The sequence below is a fragment of the Pan troglodytes genome, chromosome 17 (genome assembly GCF_028858775.2).
Source record: "Pan troglodytes isolate AG18354 chromosome 17, NHGRI_mPanTro3-v2.0_pri, whole genome shotgun sequence".
Lineage (NCBI taxonomy): Eukaryota > Metazoa > Chordata > Mammalia > Primates > Hominidae > Pan > Pan troglodytes.
This window is the reverse complement of record NC_072415.2, coordinates 34,776,819-34,799,080: the sequence shown is the minus strand read 5'-3', so window position 1 is coordinate 34,799,080 and position 22,262 is coordinate 34,776,819. Positions and strand designations below refer to the sequence as shown.

Genomic DNA, 22,262 nt, shown 5'->3' with positions numbered 1-22,262 from the left:
GAAACTGATTTCTCACAAAAGGAGCAAGGTATAGTGATTAAAAGCACACCCTTTGGAATTAGTCCTAAATTGATATCCCAGCTTTGCCAGTTATGAGCTGTGTAGCCTTAAGCAAGCCGCTTCCTTCTTGGAGCCTCAACTTCCTATACAAGGGGGGAGGGAGTGCCAGGCAGATTTTAAGAGCTTAAGTGAATATTAGCTATTATTATTTATATGATTGTTATTAGGTAATACACATTACAATGGCACATAAGTGCTCAAAAATAATAACTCCTTTAAGTTATAATTATTACATAAGATTCCTAGCAAACTATTTAACTTACTTATAAGCTACTAAAAGTAGCAGAATTTCATTATTGTTGCTATTACTATTCATGTTATTTTCAAGAGCCAAGAGAATTCCAAAATCATGGATGGTGTTGGGTTTTGTAGCTCTGCCATACTTACCTGAAGCTGACAATTTGGGGGCTCACAATTTTTTTTTTTTTGAGACGGAGTTTCACTCTTGTCACCCAGGCTGGAGTGCAGTGGCACGATCTTGGCTCACTGCAACCTCCACCTCCTGGGTCCAAGCGATTCTCCTGCCTCAGCCTCCTGAGTAACTGGGCTGAGCAAACTTTTTTAAGAGACGGGGTCTCACTTTGTTGCCCAGGCTGGATGCAGTGATGTGATCATAGCTCCCTGCAACCTCAAACTCCTGGGCCTAAGGGATCCTCCCTCCTGCCTCCCAAGTAGCTGGGACCACAGGCACCTGCCACCATGCACATGTGTCACCATGCCCAGCTAATTTTTAAAAAAATTTTTGGAGCGACAAGGTCTCCCTCTGTTGCTCAGGCCAGTCTTGAAGTCCTGGGCTCATGCAATCCTCTTGCCTTGGCCTCCCAAAATGCTGGGATTACAGGTATGAGCCACTGTGCCTGGCCTCACAAACTTCATAATAGACATTCTAGAAAATGACATGAGATTTGGCATCATGGACTAGGTAACTTCTGTCCCATAATATTGGCCAAGCTACTGTGGTGAGTGGGGAGAAATGTGGAATAAAGAGGCTAAGCCTGACAGGTCCCCTTGGTGAGTAGTTCTGCTCTGGAATAAGAGCATCAAGGAAACTCATATTAATTAAGTTTTCACCACCTGCCAGGCACTTTCACATAGGCTCGCTCATTCAATCCTCTAGGTGACCCTTAAGAGAGGTAACACACTCTGTATTCTTTAGAAAGATTGAACAACCTTAGAGAAGGTAATGAACTTGTCTAAGTTGGGGCAGCCAGTGAAGGGCAAAGCCAGGGTCAGACCCCAGAACTGTGTGGCTCCTTTCTGTTCTCCAGTGCTGCAGGTAGTGTGGTTTTAAGACAAAATGGAGTGAAGGGGACTTTCATAGAAAAGACAAGTTCATTAATGAATTCCATGTGTGTGTATTGGGCACTGTAGATTCTCACTTTCAGGGTGGCCTTCCAATTGGTGTGATAATGAGATACCCTAGAGAAACCTTCATCTTTCCTTCCTCCTCAAAGTGCTGCCCACTCCCAGATGAAGGGACCAGCATTTGGCCAACAGTAAGGGCTTTTATGATCTCTGGCTGTGAAAGGTTATGGCAGTGGGATGGACAATGCCTCTATTCTCTCTCAATTTTCTTTCTTGTGGAAAAGGCATCTGCACATGTGGCTTCTTTGAATTGAAGATGTGTGTTAAAGCATTAGGAAGAAATCAGCCCAAATGCTAATACTCCATCTGATGATGCAGACTCATTTATTATATGTGCTTCTCTCCATTAAAAGTCAGAAGAGAAAGGTAACAATGAGAGACATGTTTACAAGGCCTTATCAAATAAGGATCCTAGACTTCCTCCTCTTCTTATTATTCACAACTGTATTCAGTACAGTTGCAAAGCTGGCGAAAAAACTAGCTTCTTCCATTTTTTTTCTGTGCTTTTTATTCATGTTTTGGTTTTGGTTTCTTTTCTCTTACCACTTTTAAGGGGATTTTCTTTGTCAGGCCCTGGTTCTCTGGCACAGACTCCTGGAATCCACATATCCTTGGCTTCACAAAAAACCTGCTCCCACTTCTCAAGGCCTGACAGTTTTCAGATCCCTCTGAATCTCCCAAGAGAGCAAAGGCATTATTCCTCCACATCTGCTGGAGGGCAGGCTGTCTCTGTAGCAGGGGATGGGGGATTTCTTCTATTGTAATCAGCAGTCATTAGTTTTGGGAGTCATAGTTGGCCTATCTTTATTTCAGACTTTATCCATCAGTTTTCAAATAGGAAGACAGTGTTTACTAATGAACTTTATCTTTCCTGGGGTCAGCAGCCCAATAAAGCAATTGTTTGGATTTGGGAATGTAAGGACCATCTCCTCCAAGCTAAACTCTGAAGTATAAGGTGAGTCTATTTCTATCATTTACCTTCTGTTAATGCCCCTTTCCTCCCCTTCCCCAGCCCTTATCTAGATATACAAGCCACAAAACTTATATATCCCGCTCCACAAGGCATTGCTCCTGGTGAATTCTTTCATTCATTCATTGAACATTTTTTTTTTTTTTTTGCATATACTATATGCCAGTCTTTCTGATAGTAGCTGAAGATTTAAAGAGGAGTAACCGTCATCCTCTACTTACAAGACACTCCTGACTGGCTGAAGAGAAAGATACACAAACACAGATCAATTTAAATGTTATAATAATACAGAAGGCCTGGCAGAGATGGGTTTTGTTTGTGCTTAGTGAATAAGAAAGTCTCAATGAACAAATTCTCTCTAGAATATTAATTGATGTTTATTTAAGAATTACTTTTTCAAGAGTTACAGGCATAACACTTAGGAATAAATTTAACCGGCCGGGCGTGGTGGCTCATGCCTGTAATCCCAGCACTTTGGGAGGCCGAGGTGGGTGGATCACGAGGTCAAGAGATTGAGACCATCTGGCCAACACGGTGAAACCCTGTCTCTACTAAAAATACAAAAATTAGCTGGGCATGGTGGCGCATGCCTGTAGTCCCAGCTACTCAGGAAGCTGAGGCAGGAGAATTGCTTGAACCTGGGAGGCGGGGGTTGAAGTGAGCAAAATCGCGCCACTGTACTCCAGCCTGGTGACAGAGCGAGACTCCATCTAAGGAAAAAAAGAAAAAAAAGAAAAGGAATAAATTTAACCAAGGATGTGAAAGAAAGACTGAAAACCATAAAATATTGATAAAAATAAATGAAGGAACAAATAAGTGGAAAGACATACCATGTTCATGAATTGGAAGAATTAATATTGTTAACATGTCTATATTACCCAAAGTGATCTAAAAACTCAAAACCATCCCTATTAAAATCCCAATGACATTTTTCACAGAAATAGAAAAAATCCTAAAATTTATGTGGAACTACAAAAGACCCTGAATAGCCAAAGTAATCTTGAGCAAAACAAAACAAAAACCCCAAAAAACAAAGCTAGAGGTATCACATAACCTGACTCCAAAATATACTACAAAGCTTTAATAATCCAAACAGCATAAACAGCATGGTATTGGCATAAAAAGAGACAAGTAGACCAATGGAATGGAATAAATAGCCCAGAAATAAACCCATGCCTTTATAGCAAATTGATTTTTGACAAAGATGCCAGAAAACACAATAGGGAAAGGAGAGTTTCTTCAATAAATGGTGTTTAGACAACTGGATATCCAAATGCAGAAGAATAAAGTTAGACTCTCATCTCACACCAGATATAAAAATTAATTCAAAATGATTTAAAGACAAAATGTAAGACCTGAAACTATAAAACTTCTAGAAGAAAGCATAGGGGAAAATTTCCATATCACTGGTCTGAGTAATGATTTTTAAAAATATGAACCCCAAAATAAAAGCAAAAGACAAATGGATTATATCACACTAAAAAACTTCTGCACAGCCAAGGAAACAATCAACAGAGTGAAAAGACAATCTACAGGATGGGAGAAAATATTTGCAAACCATACCTCTGGAGATTTGGATATTAAGGGTTTACATCCAAAAACCCCTTACACATTTGAATATTAAGGGGTTAATATCCAAAATATACGTTTTACAGTGTCTAAATCATGTTTAGGCAACTGGATATCTACATGCAAAAGAATAAAGTTAGATAAGAAGAATAAACTTAAGAGATCTATCATACAACATGGTGACTATAGTTAACAATGTATTACATTCTTGAAAATTGCTAGGAAAGTAGATTTTAACTGTTCTCATCACAAAATAATAAGTATGCGCAGTAATGCACACATTAATTAGGTAGACTTAACCATTAAACAATGTGGAAATGGTGTTTGGGCAACTGGATATTTACATGCAAAGGAATAAAGTTAGACCCTCATCTCATACCATATACAATAATTAACTATGTTTTAGAATAACATGTTATACATGATAAACAGTTTTTAAGTCAAAATAAATTTTTTAAAAGAGTTAGGGTCATAATCTATGCTAATTCTCTTGAATTCATTCAGATGTTTAACTTCATGGTTACTGGCATTTCTGGGAATAATTATAATATAGAAATGGTCTTGTTAAAAATTTTATATCAAGAATATTAACAAAAAACTCTGTTATTGATATACCAAGAAGCAAGTAGACTGCATGTCTATTGAAAATTTCTGTGCAACTTCAGTCTACAGAACCCTCATTACATTTGCAACCACCGACCCTTTATTTCTTTCATTGAGTGGAGATTCGATGCCTTGGTGTCCAGTTGTTTCTGTTTCTGGGACTCTACAAAATTATTTTTGTCCCTTCCATAGTCACATGATTCTTCTTCAGGAAAACACATTATCTTAAGGGTTAGAGTATTTATTTCATATATGCTCTTTATATCAGATTCCATTACTCCAATATGAACATCAATAGCTGATTTTTAGCAAAGATGATTTTTATCTTTTATCAGGTTTATACTCCTTAACTAACATGTTGTAAGCATTTTATATGCCAGGCACTAGTGTTAAGCGTCTCTCCGTGGAATATTTCATGTACTTCTCCCTTTATTTCTATGATGCAGGTTTTAGTAACCTCATTTTCAGCTGAGGAAACTGAGACCCACAAGGATGAAGTCTCCTGCCTAAGTCTCACAAGTAAAAAGTGGCAAAGCTGGAACTGGAACCCAGGTCTGCTAATTCCTAGTCCAGCTCACCCTCTGCCGCACCATAGCACCCCCTGTAACTGGATGCTAATATTTGAATTTCCCCAGAAACATTACAGGCAGACCTATAGCTTCTCTTCTTGTATAACAGCCTGTTTCCAGCATTGAGTAGTGGCCTGTCTAACTCCTATTAAATCATTAGTTAGGACAGACATGCAGAAAGAGGTTTCTTGGAAGAATTCAAAGCCTGCTCACTTTGGTGGTTTTATTTGAAAATGGCTTTTTCTAGTAGTTGGCTTTCAAGTAGCTCACTGGACTTATAACTTCTTGAGCTCGGAGATGCTCTCCTGAGGACACGTTCTTTATTTTAATTGAAGTCTTCGTCATTGGCTGGCTTCCAAGTGGTCTACCAGATGTCTTTTTCTTTGCTCTAGCTGAGGTAGATTATGATGTTCCAGTTCATTTTTCCAATTTGCTGTACTGTGCCTGATTTCTTTAGCAAACCACACTTGAAAGGCCACAATCATGGAGCAGGCAGCAAGTGAGCCTTCAGAATATGTTTTCTTAGGTACTCTTGGGCAAACAATACACCCACACACAAACACACAAACTCTCTCACCTTTTATTTTAGTAGTTAGGCCTGGATTTTCCTAAACATTCACATACATGCAACTTTCTCAGGATGTGTAACTCCAAAATGGGTCCTCTAGGGATTAAGTAATCCCCCAACTAGGACCTTAAGAAATCTCCTTTCTAAGAACCCTTTCCTTTTCTTCTTGGATGCTTGAAGAAAATAACCCACTGATGTTCTCTATTCTTTTCCTCAGTCCTATACTTTATGTCCTGAGATGCTTCCCATTGTGAAATGAATTGTATATCATGTGTCTAGGAACAGGGGAGGTCTTAAAGTCCATTCTACTCTTGGAAGCAAATACAGAGTTAATTCTTACTTATAACCATATCTACAGCATCTAGAATAGTTTCTGGTACTTAATAGTAGCTAAAAAACCAATTTATTGAATCAACCAACTCAGAGTCAGGCATCAACTGATTGACTTAGGCAACTGGGAGGAATTTAGTCATTTCTTATTTTTTACACTTCTTTGAGAGTCAGCGTGACCTTTACCCCTAACTTAAGTGGCACATGATGAGGGGTTTCATTTTACTTTCCTGTTCCATAGAGGAGCAAACCAATTAAACGTATAATAAAACAGATGGGAATTTAGACTTTATACGAATCTGGGAGGGTCTGAGGGCCTTCTGGGACCTGTCACTGGAGTGAGGACTGGAAATCTCCATCTCTTAGCCAAGTTTTGTTAGCCTCAAGTGACGGTGTTAACACAGTGTTAGGCTGCCTTTTCAACAAAATACAAACAAAACCAAACAGAAGAAAAACAATCAAACCAACCCCCCACTGCCCACTGGCTTACAGAGGCAGCAGGATTGTTGTGTCGAGGAAGGGGCCAGAACAGGAGGAGGTGGCAGTTTTCTAACAAACCGTATTGTTTGAACAGTTTTATTTAGTGTGAAAAAAAAAGGCTCTCATACTGAGGATTTATTTGGAAGTTCTGGGCAGATTAACTTTTGGTAAGAGTCAGAACTAAAAACTTTATTGGGAACGCCACATACACTCCAAAGACCAACAAGAGAATTTAAGTTAGATGTGATTAGTATGAAGAAAGTTACATTTATTGTACTCTTATGTATAATTGATCACATGAAAGGCCTTTTGTAACTATAAAAGAGACAGCCCATTAAATTGTTTTGCCCTGAGGATTATACAAATTTGCAGATATCGGATTGGATTACCAGCCTATTGGTTTCATAGCAATGGTAAATCATTAAGATGCTTATTTTTATTCATCTATCTTTTTTGTTATTTATTATTAACCAAGTAGCTCCTCCCAGTTTTAGCTTTACTTTCAGACATCTGAACCAATCATTCTGCCTCTTTTCTATGATCAAACTGGTTGCTAGAACTCTATGGGTCACCTTTGAGGATGCTTAAAACAGAAAAAAAATATTTGGCAAGAACAGAGCTATGTTGTTTAGTCATGGACAGAGAGTCTATAGAAAAAGTCAGAGACCATCTTATCTCTTGATTTGAGTAGAGAAGCCATTACATCCTTGGCATTGTGTTGTGCAAATTCGTTGAGCTCATTTCCAACCCTTCCATTATCCAGATGAGAACGTGCTCAGACAGTTAAAGGTTAAGTTATGAATATTATCTGGCACATGTGAGACAAGCACATTTGTTTTAATGTTTATATTAGAAAAGGTGATAGAGGTTGGTGGCTATTCTTTACTTATTTCAAATGGCCCAGAGGAAAACTTAAGCTTTAACTCTTCCTACAGATGTTTCAGGAGGGTATAGCTGCAAATCACAGCCTATATCACAGAATAACTGAATCCAGTGTGTCATTGTTTGTTCCCTTGATTTAGCATTTTTATTTGGAGAAATATACCTGGTGGATCTCAGTCATTAGAACTAAGTGTGGTTGGAATCAGACGGTCGTGTTGCCACGTAGAACTTCTCCAGTTAAGCATCTCACATTTCTTCCAGACCCCATAATGAGTACCCAGCCTCATGTTTTTCAGGCAGTGCAGAAACTTTGGGATGTGCTCACTGCCAAGGACACAGCCACTATCTACTGTTTCCTTTGACTCCAAAGCAATCCACTAGGCTGATTTTTGCTTTGTACCAGATCAGTTCCACTTTGAATCTTAACTGGAGCAGTCAGAAGGTGTGTGTGTATCTATAAATATAGGGTTCTGTCAGCTTAGTCCAATTTGGTTGAGAGAGGGGAGAGAGAGAGAGACAGACAGACAGACAGAGGGAGAAAGAGAGAGATTGTGCTAAATAAATGGTATTCAGTTCTAAATGAAGCCTCTCAATTAGTATTAAACATTTTTTTAAACAATCAAGATATTAAAGCTAGAAAGGAGTTAATGAGCCTATAGAGAAAGTAACTTCTAAAGATCATTGTGCTTGGGACGGTAATTGCTTTACGACATTTTGATGTCATTACAACATAAAATTAGGAGGGCAAAATGTTTCAAGAGTGTTTCTTCAGATACCCTGTTAGGAAGCTATTAAAAGGCAAGAGTATGCTGGCAAAATGATTTCAGTGTGTGCCTTTGGATACCTGCTTAGCAAAACATCATGAACTGAAGCTACAATGCAAAATGATTCCAATGTGTGTTTTTCAGAAAACACCCATTCCACTGCTGTTATGTCCAAATTGTAGTGGATGATTAAACTTGAAAGCAAGAACGAACGTAAGGGAAAAAATCAGTGGAGATTAGTCTCAATTATGATGTCAGAGTGAAATGAGACAATCATAAGCATCAGGATTGAACCTCAAACCCTCCCTGAACCAAGCACTGTCTGAGCAATGACGTTCATGAGATGCTGAGACTTTCCAGTTTTTCTCATTATGGTAAAAATGACATCTTTCACTGAAGGACCAAAGCAGTTTTATGTATTAAGAGGTTGCAAAACAATATGGTTTGTGGTAAGGAGGAGGTCAATTTACAGCTGAAATTCTAAATCTGCATAAATGCAAGAAAAATCCTTTTTCTCTAGAAAACTGGAATATTGAAATACTCTTCTGCTATTGCACCCAGAAATTAATTATAAATGATAATTACAATGGAGGCTGCCTTTTTAAAAAATTCTCTGAAACATATCCAAGAATCACAACCGGGTGCGCACCAATATCCTAAGTCTCTTACACAATCTCTCCTTTCTCCCCCAGATGTTGCCTCCTGCTGTGCAATCTTCACATCCAAAGAGGCACTAAGAAGCAAAACATCTGGGATGCTCCATTATAGAAGTTAGTGCTTAGAGGAAAAGAGGGTTAAAATAACTAATGTCTCTTTCTGTCAGTCCATGAAGCCAATTTTACTTTTCCGATGTTTGCCAGTAAGCACAATGTTCTGTAAATGCAACATATTTTAAAAGTCTCCTGGCCTGTATCTATCTTTCATGCTTATCAATGGGTTCATTGGAACTCACAGTTATGTTTTGTTTTGTGTGTGATGTTTATCTGTTTGCATGTGCAGATATGTATGTGTGTGTTTCTGTGCATATATGCTGTGCTGGTGGCAGTAAATATACTTGTAATGGTAAGATAATGTGAAACTCAATTAGCCTGTTCTCAGAAATAAAGAAATAAGAAATTGGTTGAGATTAATATCTCCCATCACAAACACAGTGGGAAAGTTGGTTCTCATCGCTCCTGACAGCAGAGAGTGCCAATGGAACCATTAGGCACCATGCCACCTCTCTTCTCATGGTACCACATATAATTATGCGATGAGGTGTGGAGTCTACATTTTCAAACAAAAGAGAGATGGCCTCTGGATAGATTTAGCAAGCCCATGGTCTTTCTACGTAAAAGACGCTGGGGACAAGGACACCTGAATATATTTTCTGTCTTGTATCCCAGCATCCTTGCTTTTACCCAATTCTGTTTCATTTTAGAATAAAATAATTGTGGTTTTAGATTAGTTGAACATGAATCAGAGTAAAGAAAGAGACAGGGCCCTATTCAGTTTCAATTCAGTTACAGAATTTGGTATATCTCTTAGTTTTAGGCCTACTGATAGCTGCTTAGAGAGTCACTTCTGTTTGGGCAAAAAATGCCCCTGTCAGAATGTATTTATGAGGTTACTCTGACTGCATAAACCCCTTCAACTTTGCTCAATGATGCTATCAAAGCTCTCAACGGAGTTTGAGTTTTAATTATTTGCTATTTATGTATTTTGTAAACTCCTCAGAGAAAGTGATGCTATAACAGCTCAGTATTATTATTAACGTTATTATATGCATATGCACTGCCACTTATTTTTGAAGAGTAAATATTTGTGCTAATTATATCAGTGTCATCCACTGTGCTAATTATATCAATATCAACATGTTGATATTAATATAATTAATTAGCACAAAGATTTACTCTTCAAAAATACATGGCAGCGTCTCTGATTCATTTGCCGTGAGGGGAGCATGAGGGGAGCACGGTTCTGCAGCACTGTATTTAGGCTCTGATATGCAATCAGCTTTAATAATTACCTAATACTGTAGGTGGCCTTAGACAAGTAAAATGGTTTTTTCCAGGTTTCCTGGGAATTGGATGCTGAGATGAAAAGCATATGAGTAGCTTTCTTCCAACATTCTTCTTGGTGATTAACCAACTATCCAAGTACAAAGTTGCTCCTAATTAACCCTGAGGACCCCAATATAAAGGTAGGTGGAATGAATTAAAGTGTTTAAAAAAGAGAAAAAATAATTCTCCTGAATTAACTGTTATCGTTAAACAATATCTGGCTTGTTATATTTTAATTTAAAAAAAAAAACTACCCAGCAATAAGAATCAGAAAGGGGATGTAAAAAACATCTGAGTCATGAACAATGAGAGCAGTGAGCAGAATTTAATTTGTGGCTACTCATTATGTAATAAGCTCCTGGTAATTGTATTAATGACAATGACATTATGATAATAGTTTACGTTTATTGATTTCACTCTAAAACAGACATAGTGCCAAGTGTTTTTTATGTACTATTTTATCTAACACTCACAACTCTCTGAAGCACACTTACTATGATTGTTTCATAGATGAGAAAACTGAGGCACAAGAAGAGTAACATCTGCTCCAGCCGCACGGCTGATGCATGAGAGGGCCTAGTCTATACCCAGGTCTTAGCCTCACCATGCTCTGAGGCCTTCCCAATGGATGTGTCCAAGGTACACAGGAAGAGGTGGCCCAGGAACACTTGAGAGATGGTCCTATCCACTTACTTTATTAGGGTAGAATAGGAAAGGTGCCTTGAACATACTTCGTCCCAAGAAACTGTACTGGGGCTGCCTAGAAAGAAGCGTCAAACTCAACAATGTCTTGACCAGGAAGTTAGCAGAAGGAAGGCTTAAGTACAGCTGATGCGATTTCTCCCAGATTCATAAGCTGATACCTGGAAAGCAGTACTTTTTTGAAACAGGTATCAGGAGGTAATGAAAATGGCAAAGCTCCAAAATTTTATTCACAAAGTATTGGTGATATGTCAATTCAGAAAAAGAGATTTCTTGAGTCCAGTCTTTGAGATACCATAGTTCTGACACAAATGGGAAAACTGAACCTCAGAATCTGGTAACAGGCCAAGGCTGAATGTCCCCAGAGGAGCAAATAAAAGCAGTTGGAGCTTGGGGCCGCCACTTGCATGTTCTTTCTGCCATACCACTTGGCCTCTTCTTGCTCTCCTCTGCGGGGTTAGTCCGATGGCATGAAAGTCTCCCCAAATTTATGAGTAAACTTCAGATATGCTCTTATGTTCTTGAATCAAATAATTAAAAGAAATAAAATAGCCTGGGCAACATAGCGAGACCCTGTCTCTACAAGAAAATAAAAGCTGGGCATGGTGGCATGTGTCTGTAGTCCCAGCTACTTAGGAGGCTGAGGCAGGAGAAATGCTTGCCCCTGGGAGGTTGAGGCTGCAGTGAGCCGTGATTGCATTGCTGCACTCCAGCTGGGGCAACAGAGTGAGACCCTGTCTCAAAAAAAAAATTAAATTTAATTTAAAAAAAAAAAGAAAGAAATTACGAATTCCATTTAAAAGCAAGACTCATTACTCTCACCATTTATTCATCTCTTTGGCCTCATTTTCTAAGTCTTTGAATGGTCCATCTGCTACCTTAGAAATCTCCCTAAGTGGGGAAAAAAAAAAGAAAAAGAGATACACTAATACATATGGTTCATGTAAACAGGTCCCTACCTTTGTTCTGGATGCCACTTTTTGCTTTTCCTCATTTTTGAGTATTGCCTATTGTCATTTCAGCTAACTTTGATGAGTGTTGGATAGATAGCAGAGACACACGGAGGCAGGAGAGAGAGAGACAGGGAGAGAAAGGCCATTGAGGAGCAGCTTTCAGCTTCTACAGAGTTTCTCATCCAGGAGCGCTGTTCTGCTTTTTGAGAATTTCTTGTTCACGTCCTCTTTCACTGTTTTCCCAGGCTAGTAGTAAAGCCTTGGTGCTTGATGCCTTTAAATGTGGGTAATGAACCTTCTCTAGACATTTAATGACTTCTACCTCACCATGACACAGTTCTTTTCTTCTCACATGGCCCAGTCTCACAGTGGCCTTAGTTTTCTCTTCTCAGTTCCTGGCACTTGACATTTCATATTGGTAGTGTCCTCTCTCCCACCGTTCCCTCCTCCTTCTGCCTAAAGCCTTCTTTGTCACCCTGTCCAGTGTGTGGCATTAGAGAGCACCCCTACCAGGCCTGCCCTGGCCTCTCCACCTCCCTCAACCCCCTTCTCATTTTTCTCTACTTCCTTATGTATGCCTTCCTATGTTTAGAGGACACTGCCTTCAAAGGGTGCTCGTAAGTATTATAACACATTTAATATGTGTTTTTATTTCTTTCCCCATGGAGTTAACAGCATTCGTGGTCATCGTCCGAGTCCACACTTAAAAGTGCTTTTCATCTTCAAAGAGCTCCAGAACTAGGTGAGGCTCTGGAGGTGGGCCTGACTACCAGGCTCCTCTGGTCAGGCAGCTAAATGCATTAATTAAGCATCATGTGCTTTGTTTCAGGAGAGGGTCACTGACAGATTTATCACTTCCTTTGATTCACTTTCACCGGTTTTTCCTTCTTTTTTCTTCAAAAGCTATAGTCCGCGATGGACCTTTTTCGGGGGGGTGGGGCGGGGTACTTCAAAGATGTACATTCTTCTGGTGGAATATACTGTTTCATGCCTCGGACTCCTACGACGCCCTTTGCTTCAGTCCTATAGGGAAGCCATTCAGAGCCTTCATGAACCCAACATTGGCGTTTTCTTTTCACATCTTCCTTGTCCCTGAATTTCTCTGGAACAAATTCAGCTCTTCCCCTGCCCTGTTTCTGTAGAAACTCTCACTTACACTTTTCCTCCTTCTGTTTATCCCAGTTTCAAGCCTTCTCCTCCTTCTTGCAGCAGGTTCTGGACTTCTGATTGGAATCTTGGATTCAAGAAAATATCCTTTAGAAGGCAACACCAAGCGCTCTTTGACCTTCAGTGGCTTGGCACCACCAACCACTTCCTCATCATGTATCTTCTGTCTCTGCCTTGTGTAGAGAATGGTCCTCTCCCTCCCTTCCTTGCCTCTTCTCTTTTCTTTTTTTCTTTTTCTTCTCCTTCTCTGCATTTTTCCTTCCTCTTTCTTTTCCTCCCTTTCTCTTCTTTTTCTTCCCCTGCCTTCCTCCTTTCCTTCCAAAGGTGGGGTTCTTTCAAGTTAAGTAAGTTTTTTCACAGCCAGAAAATGGTCAGACCAGGATTTGAACACCAAACAGAGAGACTCAAAGGCCTTTCCTTTTCTAATTTTGAAGGGAACTGATACATTAATTATGACATGAATCACTGATAAACAATTGAACATGATACATATTCCCAGAGAAAATCACAGCACCTTTCTAGGCCTCATTTTCCTCGTAGGTAAAGCAGAAGGGGTTAGTTCAAGCTAATAGGAACTTCCAGTTTCATTCAAACCTATAGGCATCATAATTAGAATGTGCACCTCAGTGTCTTCATTTTAGTACAAGGATATAAACTGCCTCCTAAGTTTTGAGTGATAATTAAATTAGAGAATGTACATAAGACCCTGCATGGTTTATTCAAACATAACAAGAATAGGATAAGAGGTAGTTGCCATTAAGTACTGTGAAACTTAAAGCTAAGCACTGTGCTAGGTACTTAAACCTTCAACACTTCATTTAGACTAGCAAGAGAGAAGGGGCTACTCACAGCTTTATTTACATTCTAATAACTAATATCTCTTAACCCCCTAAAATATTCTTATAACATGCCTTGTAGCATAAGTAACTGAAGGCAAAGAGGATATTTTGGGGCCAGAATCTTCCCATGCCTCACAAATAATGCTTATAGATAGTTACCAAAGGGACCCTGCTCATAATATCCTTTACTGGAAAAACATCCAAGGTTGGAGCATTTCCACAAATAGGACCAGGAAAATTCCCATGGTGCCGAGGCACTTGTTTCCAGGGGGTTAGTGGGTCAACTGCGGCTCCCTATTCCCAGTGGAAAAGTGCAAGTTATCCCACAGGCCACAGGGCCAAAGGAGAGTTGATGTGGTGTGTGGGAAAGAACACAGGGTTGGATGGGGAGACCTGGATTCTCTTCCCCGGCCCCGCACCAGCCTGGTGGGATCCTGGGTAAATCATTCCACCTGCCTGGAGAGATGAGTCATTCACAGTCTCATTGTGCACCAGAATCACCTGGGAAATTACAAATAAATACCAATGCCTGGGCTTCTCCCCAGAGTTTCTGATTCAATTACTCTCAAGTGGGGCATCAGCATTTTTCAGAAGCGTACCAGGTGATTCTAACATGCAGCCAGAGTGGAAATCATTTGGTTACACAATAGTTCCATCCTCTTCTAGATTAGTCTGTTATTCTCTACATATAGGCTTGAACACTAAACCTGGGCCGAGATGCTCTGTTGTAATGGAATGTTCTTTTTCATAAACCACTTGCCATCTTTTCTTTTTTGGTGGAAGAATGGTATTGATTTGTGCATCTGACAAATCATTATCATGTGCCTACTATGTGCAAGGTGCTTGGAGATGCCAGCCAACAGCTTGATGCATGCAGGCACAATTGCCTCGAAGAGCAAAAGTCTCTCCTCATCAAATTCCCTTTATCCTCTGGGAGATGGTCAGAAGCTCAGAGCACTTTTCCATCTGGAAAAGTCACTGGGGAGATCGCCTTTGCTGCTGTAGCAGATGAGGAACTTGGCTGACCTCCCTCTCTTCTGATAAATGCCCAGAGACTGGGTGAGAACCATCTTTCTTTGCATCCCCCAGCTTTATGCTTTCCATTCCCAGTCACCCCACAGTTCCAGAGGTGATGGGAGCCACAATCAGAGAACCAAGGCAAAGTTAGGCTTGGTTTTGGGGTTGACTCCAGAGAGAGGAAAATCCACTCTTAGGTACTCAAAAGATTTGCATCTGAAGAAGAGATAATGTGGTATTTTTCAGAGATGTTTAAACTAATTCCTCCTAAATCCAAATATTTATTCATAGCTCATCTCTTTCCAGAAAAGATTTAAGGCAAAGGATCAAAATTTGGCTAGACACCAAAGTAGATCTCCTCTAGCGGAAGCCAGGCTGATGAGCAGTCCTCATATCTCTCTAGAATGGCAGCCCTCCTGTTTCCATCTGTTAAATGTCTGTGTACCTTTCCAGACTCTGCTTATGGTGCTAATTTTCCCTCACCTTTCCATCTTCACATAGCCGGGCATTATTGAGGACTGTTGAACATTGTGGAGGGAGAACTACTTACATTCTGGGAACCAGAAATAGGAGGGTGTGATAAAATAAAAAACACAAACAAGACGTGAAATCAATGAATGGGGGGCTGGGGGTGGCCTCAGAAAACCTTCTAAAACCTTCTAGTCCTTGTACCTCAGGGAAAACAGGCCCTCTTTGGTGAACCAAGTTTCATGGATAGTAAGACATTTCAAACAGTATTTTCACCCGAAAGCAAACACAGATATATTACTAAGTAAAATGTAGAAGCCACACAAATTATTAAGACAGACAAATTCCAATATATTGAGTGCATTTCTCACTTGCACAAGGTCACTTATTGCCACATCTCCAAGCTTCTACTCTAAACATCATCCATTCCACTCTCCTACGAGGGGCACTTTGGTGAACTATGGAGAGCAATGGACAAATCAAATGACTTTATTTTACAGATGAGGAGTCTGAAAGCTGGAGAAGTTTTGTGAGTTGCTCAAACACACGTGGCTAGTCAGTAGCAAAGCTAGGGCTAGGATGTGCATCTTCGTCTCATACTCTCATGCTCTGCTGGTGCATAGGGGAATATCACTGGAGAAAGCCTAGGGGAAAATATTTTTCACTCTCACCTTGAATGGGAGTGTTGAAATTGCAGTCAGGAAGCATGCACTTGAGCCCGGCTCTGTTACCTACAAGTTCTGTGGTGCTGAGCTTGCTCTTACCCTTGCAGGCCTCTGTTCTGGCCCTGGCGCCATCAGGTGAAGACGTACAGGATCTATCTCTAAGGCCCCTTCTTGCATGGTCACTCTAGTGCTCAGCATTTTCCTGGGTTTAATTGCCTCCCATGGTATCACTTCTAAAAGTGACCGGTCTGGTGCTGATTTGAATAACAAAGTCAATACTGATTTGACTTCCCTGTGGCTGGCAAAGTGTGGGAGATTCTAGCATCATCAACCCTTCCGTGCATGTTGGTCTTATTTCACTCGCTGAATCAATCACTCCCGAGAGCAAAATCCATGGCGTGTACTCTTTTTCATCCCCGATTGTAGTAATGGATATTTGTTCCACAAACCAATTCTTGGCCTTGCTGACCCTCTAGGGGACATACAATGAGGAGCCACAAGGAGTGCCCGTTTATCCATTCAGTTGTGAACACAGAAGTATTTCAATCCTGGTACACCGAAATCACTTTGGCTTCAGGTTGAGGACTAAGTTATTTGGAGGCATTTATCTGGAAAAGAATGAGGGAGATGGCTAAAACTTAAGACATTTTAAGAAAAGGATGCTTTATATTTGAAAGGCTAGGCCATTTTTAGGAAAACACCCCCAAAATATTATATTTACCATGCTAAGTAATGCCAAATTCTGTGCTTTTGTGTGTGTGTGTGTATATATATATATATATATATGTACACACACACACTACATATAAACATATGTAATTTTATATATTAAATTTATTATATATTATATATTCTGTTTGGTGTTATATATTATATATAATATAATTATATATTTCTAAGTAATATATATTACTTAGAAATTTATATGTATATAAATTTACATGTACATAAATTTACATGTATATAAATTTATATGTATATAAATTTACATGTATATAATTTATAAATTTACATGTAAATTTCTAAGTAATGTATTGTATATACTCTATACCTATATATTATAATGTATATATTATATACCTATATATTATAATGTATATACTCTATACCTATATATTATAATGTATATACTCTATACTATATATTATAATGTATATAGTATATACCTCTATATTATAATGTATATGCTATACACCTGTATATTATAATGTATATGCTATACACCTGTATATTATAATGTGTATGCTATATACCTGTATATTATAATGTGTATGCTATACACCTGTATATTATAATGTGTATACTATACACCTATATATTATAATGTATATACTATATACCTATATATTAGAAGTATATATAGTACTACATAGGTATATATAGACACATATATAGTACTATATAGGTATATATATACATAGACACACCTATATAGTACTTAGAAATATATATATATACTTCTTAGAAAAAGAAAGTGCCATCTCCACCCACATTATTAAAATTATATATATAAATTTCTAATATAAATTTATATAGAGAAATATATATTACTTAGAAATATATGTGTATATATATTACTTAGAAATATATGTATATATATTACTTAGAAATATATGTATATATATTACTTAGAAATATATGTATATATATATTACTTAGAAATATATGTATATGTATTACTTAGAAATATATGTATATGTATTACTTAGAAATATATGTATATGTATTACTTAGAAATATATGTATATGTATTACTTAGAAATATATGTATATGTATTACTTAGAAATATATGTATATATATATTACTTAGGAATATATGTATATATATATTACTTAGGAATATATGTATATATATATTACTTAGGAATATATGTATATATATATTACTTAGGAATATATGTATATATATATTACTTAGGAATATATGTATATATATATTACTTAGGAATATATGTATATATATATTACTTAGGAATATATGTATATATATATTACTTAGGAATATATGTATATATATATTACTTAGGAATATATGTATATATATATTACTTAGGAATATATGTATATATATATTACTTAGGAATATATGTATATATATATTACTTAGGAATATATGTATATATATATTACTTAGGAATATATGTATATATATATTACTTAGGAATATATGTATATATATATTACTTAGGAATATATGTATATATATATTACTTAGGAATATATGTATATATATATTACTTAGGAATATATGTATATATATATTACTTAGGAATATATGTATATATATATTACTTAGGAATATATGTATATATATATTACTTAGGAATATATGTATATATATATTACTTAGGAATATATGTATATATATATTACTTAGGAATATATGTATATATATATTACTTAGGAATATATGTGTATAGATATTAGGAATATATGTGTATAGATATTAGGAATATATGTGTATAGATATTACTTAGGAATATATGTATATAGATATTACTTAGGAATATATGTATATAGATATTACTTAGGAATATATGTATATATATTACTTAGGAATATATGTATATATATTACTTAGAAATATATGTATATATATTACTTAGAAATATATGTGTATATATATTACTTAGAAATATATGTGTATATATATTACTTAGGAATATATGTATATATATTACTTAGGAATATATGTATATGTATATATATTACTTAGAAATATATGTGTATATATATTACTTAGAAATATATGTATATATATATTACTTAGAAATATATGTATATATATTACTTAGGAATATATGTATATATATTACTTAGAAATATATGTATATGTATATATATTACTTAGAAATATATGTATATGTATATATATTACTTAGAAATATATGTATATGTATGTATATTACTTAGAAATATATGTATATATATATTACTTAGAAATATATGTATATATATATTACTTAGAAATATATGTATATATATATTACTTAGAAATATATGTATATATATTACTTAGAAATATATGTATATATATTACTTAGAAATATATGTATATATATTACTTATTAGAAATATATGTGTATATATATTACTTAGAAATATATGTGTATATATATTACTTACAAATATATGTGTATATATATTATTTAGAAATATATGTATACATATATTTCTTAGAAAAAGTGCCATCTCCACCCATAAGCAAATAAGTAATGTCTTCCATTGAATTTTTCTAAAGAAGTCCCAGGAAAATTCTTTGAAAAAAACTTAAAATAATCAATAAAGAAAAAGCTCTGCTCCTGTTGTAAATCTGATCCAAGTCTTGTTACAATGTTTTCCCACTGACGTTGTTCTGTAGAAATCCTTCCTATAAGCCTCAGTTGCTTTTTTTTCCTTCCCTTTTTGGTGGATCAGGAATAAAATTGTTCGTCTAGCATTTGGCACAGTCTTCCTACGAAAGATCGAAGGAGGAAGGGGCTTGCTAAATGTATTCCTTTCAAGCAGTAGAAATGCTTCACTTTGTATTTCTGCTCTTTTACCTCAAGGTCACTGGCACGGAGGGTCCAATTGGAAGCAGCAGCTTTCAGTGTGGGAGGAAGTGCATCTCATGCCGCTGTGAACCCCTCCTCTCTCAACCTTAGATTTTGAGCTCATTGCATGCAGCAATGTGTGATGTCTCCAAATCTTTTCACTTGGCCAGGCCAGTCCTGAACTGATCTCACCATCTTTTGAGTTGAGAAGAAAAGACCTCCATGGTTTCCTGATACTGTGCCCTCTGGAACTCTCAAGCTCCTCTGTGTCCTGACAGAATGTTCTCTGACTGCAGAAAGTGCCTATTTAGCCTCTTCTCTCTGTATGTCTGCAGAGGTTTGGCCCATTCTTTACCTCCTGAGCACAAGCTTTGCATTGAGGAAAGAAATGAACCACTCTCCAGACAAGGACAGGCTTAGCATGATAACTGTCCCCGAAGGGTCAGAAAACACAGCCAGGGTAAAGAACTGCTAAGGAAACACCATTGCAAGGGAGGAAAGGGCACCCGCTTTCACGATGTGCAAACCTTCTTGGCTGAGTCAGCTGACAGGGCTTTTGGCCAATGCCAGATGAAGGGGAGTTTTATAACAGTGACTCCTGGCAACTACAAAACAGGCTGAGCTTGTCAGTTCACTGCACTGACACTAAACTTCAGGCAAGAGAATCATAGCTTTGGGTCTTTATGGCTGCCTCGCCAATACCGTTGATGGAGAAGGAGGCCCCCATAACATGGAGCAGCAGGTCGGCTAATCGATGGTGTACATCATCCCCAAATCATTTCCGTTCAGTGTTGGAGTGCCCGGCCGCAATTTCAGTGGAACATGTCAGGATTCTGGAGGTCCACTCTGTTTTAGACTAAATAACAAAGTCGGGTTTTGAATAACTTCACGAGAGTCTAGAGTGCTGGTCACACTTCTGATCCTGGTCTCTGTTCAAAACAGCCCCTTGCAGGCTTCCAGGACAGAGTCAGCAGCCTCAGAGCATGCACCTGGTGCCCTGTCTCTGACGGGTTCGTGGCTCCCTGAGGCATGGAGCCTATTAGGAATCTTAGCTTAAAAGGTCTCCTTTCCAGCCTCCTTCTGAGTCAGGTTAACAAGGGTTTCATTAACCTCAGCAAATGGGTTAATTAAATTTGGTTAATTAGATTTGGTTTTAAAAATGGGTAAATTAAACTGATTTTCCCAGAAGCTGTTCCTTCATACCAGATCTTGGAATTTAGAAGCCACTATCTGTGAGCCTCCATCAAGGTACAAAATGGGGTTTCCACCAAAGTGGACATGGGTCCTAAATGTGACTCCATCAATTTGCCAAGTGGGTACTTGAGGAGTAATGGGTCAAAGTGACCTAACAGTCTCTGGGCCTATATGCATTGCTTTCTGGGCATCCCTTGGAAAATGTACCCTTATATGTATTTTATCATGTCACTTGCAGGACCGTTTATCTGAAATAAGAATCTGTTTCAAAACAGGGCTGCTCCCAAATGTTACCTTAGCCACTGGCTCACACCATTGCTCAGCAAGAGGCTTGCTTACCCCCAGACCTGCCCAACCTTCTCAGAACAGGCTGCTGCAGCTCCTGCGTGCCAAGTTGAAGCTCACGTTTTAAGCCGCACTAATTGGAAGTGAACATCTTATAAATAATCCATGCTCACAATCTTTGACGTGCATATACATTCAGCAAATCAAACCCAACAGATTACATTCAGAGTGGCTCAACAGGAAGGCCAGTGGTATCTGTGACCTTTCAGTGCCCACACAGACAAAGGGGTGCAGATATACACTGGGACAGTATTCTCTTTGCCTTCTTCAATGATATTTCCTGTCCTGGGTGGTTGTATTCTAATAGGATATGTAGAATTCAGGTGGTTTCTTTCTCTCTCTACCTCCCTCCTTCGCTCCCTTCCGTCCTTCCTTCCTTCCTTCCTGCAATCCTTCCTTCCTGCCTTCTTGTTTCCTGTCTCTTTATTTATCTGGAAAAAGTGAACAGGATGATAAAAACAGAACTTGCCTTTTATGTGTTGGGGGGCAGGGGTGCAAGGCAGGTCTGAGTAATTGGAACAAATCAACTTAAGTGAAAATTTCTGAAGCTGTATTTCATTTGAGTGTTTGACATTTTCAGAAGAAAGCTGTTATTATGTTGCTTGGAAAAATAATTGGTGGTTTGGAGCCACACAGATGTACAGTACCCCCTGAAAATAGATGCATTTTCTGAGAGTGATAGGAAACATGGTGATTCTTAGGACCCATTCCCCAAATTCCTTTTATACTTACTATGTCTCTTGCATCTGTTCTTTCCAAGCCACAAGAGCTTAGCACAGTTCTGCAGTGCTGTTCAGGGAGTGGGGTGGAGGAGCTGGAGCTGAATTTTCCATATTCATGCCCTCAAATAGACCCTCAGAGGTCCCCTGTGGGAGGGAAAGAGAAACTCAAGCCCAGTACAATAACATACACTTCTGGGGTCTCCATGCTCCTCAAATCTATTTTTAAAAGCATGCTTTAGTAAATTATATATAACATATAGCACATCATGAATGTATGTGTACAAAATGATGAAGTGGAATCACTTCGGGTTGCGAATGTCATTCAGTTTTTTTCCTCATCTAAGTTCACATCCAGGGTGAGCTACATAATCTCACTTTAAGAGAGTGCCATCCTCCAATGTCTGGATTACTGCTGCCTGTCTCCCCACGGGCATTTATGCAGAACCATGGCATG

At 37.9% G+C, this 22,262-nt stretch overlaps 1 protein-coding gene across 3 annotated transcripts in view; it reads left to right on the top strand.

Annotated features, from left to right (window-relative positions):
- Positions 1–22,262, top strand: part of LOC104003107 (WW domain-binding protein 2-like) — an 86,685-nt gene that overhangs the window by 60,796 nt on the left and 3,627 nt on the right. The window contains exons 2-4 of one of the 3 annotated variants that reach the window (XR_001711285.4): positions 2,307–2,380; positions 8,853–8,930; positions 10,214–10,342. The gene's annotated coding sequence lies outside the window, so the exon portion shown is untranslated. The remainder of the gene's footprint in view (positions 1–2,306; positions 2,381–8,852; positions 8,931–10,213; positions 10,343–22,262) is intronic. The other 2 variants (XR_010152058.1, XM_054672216.2) reach the window with 2 other exon arrangements.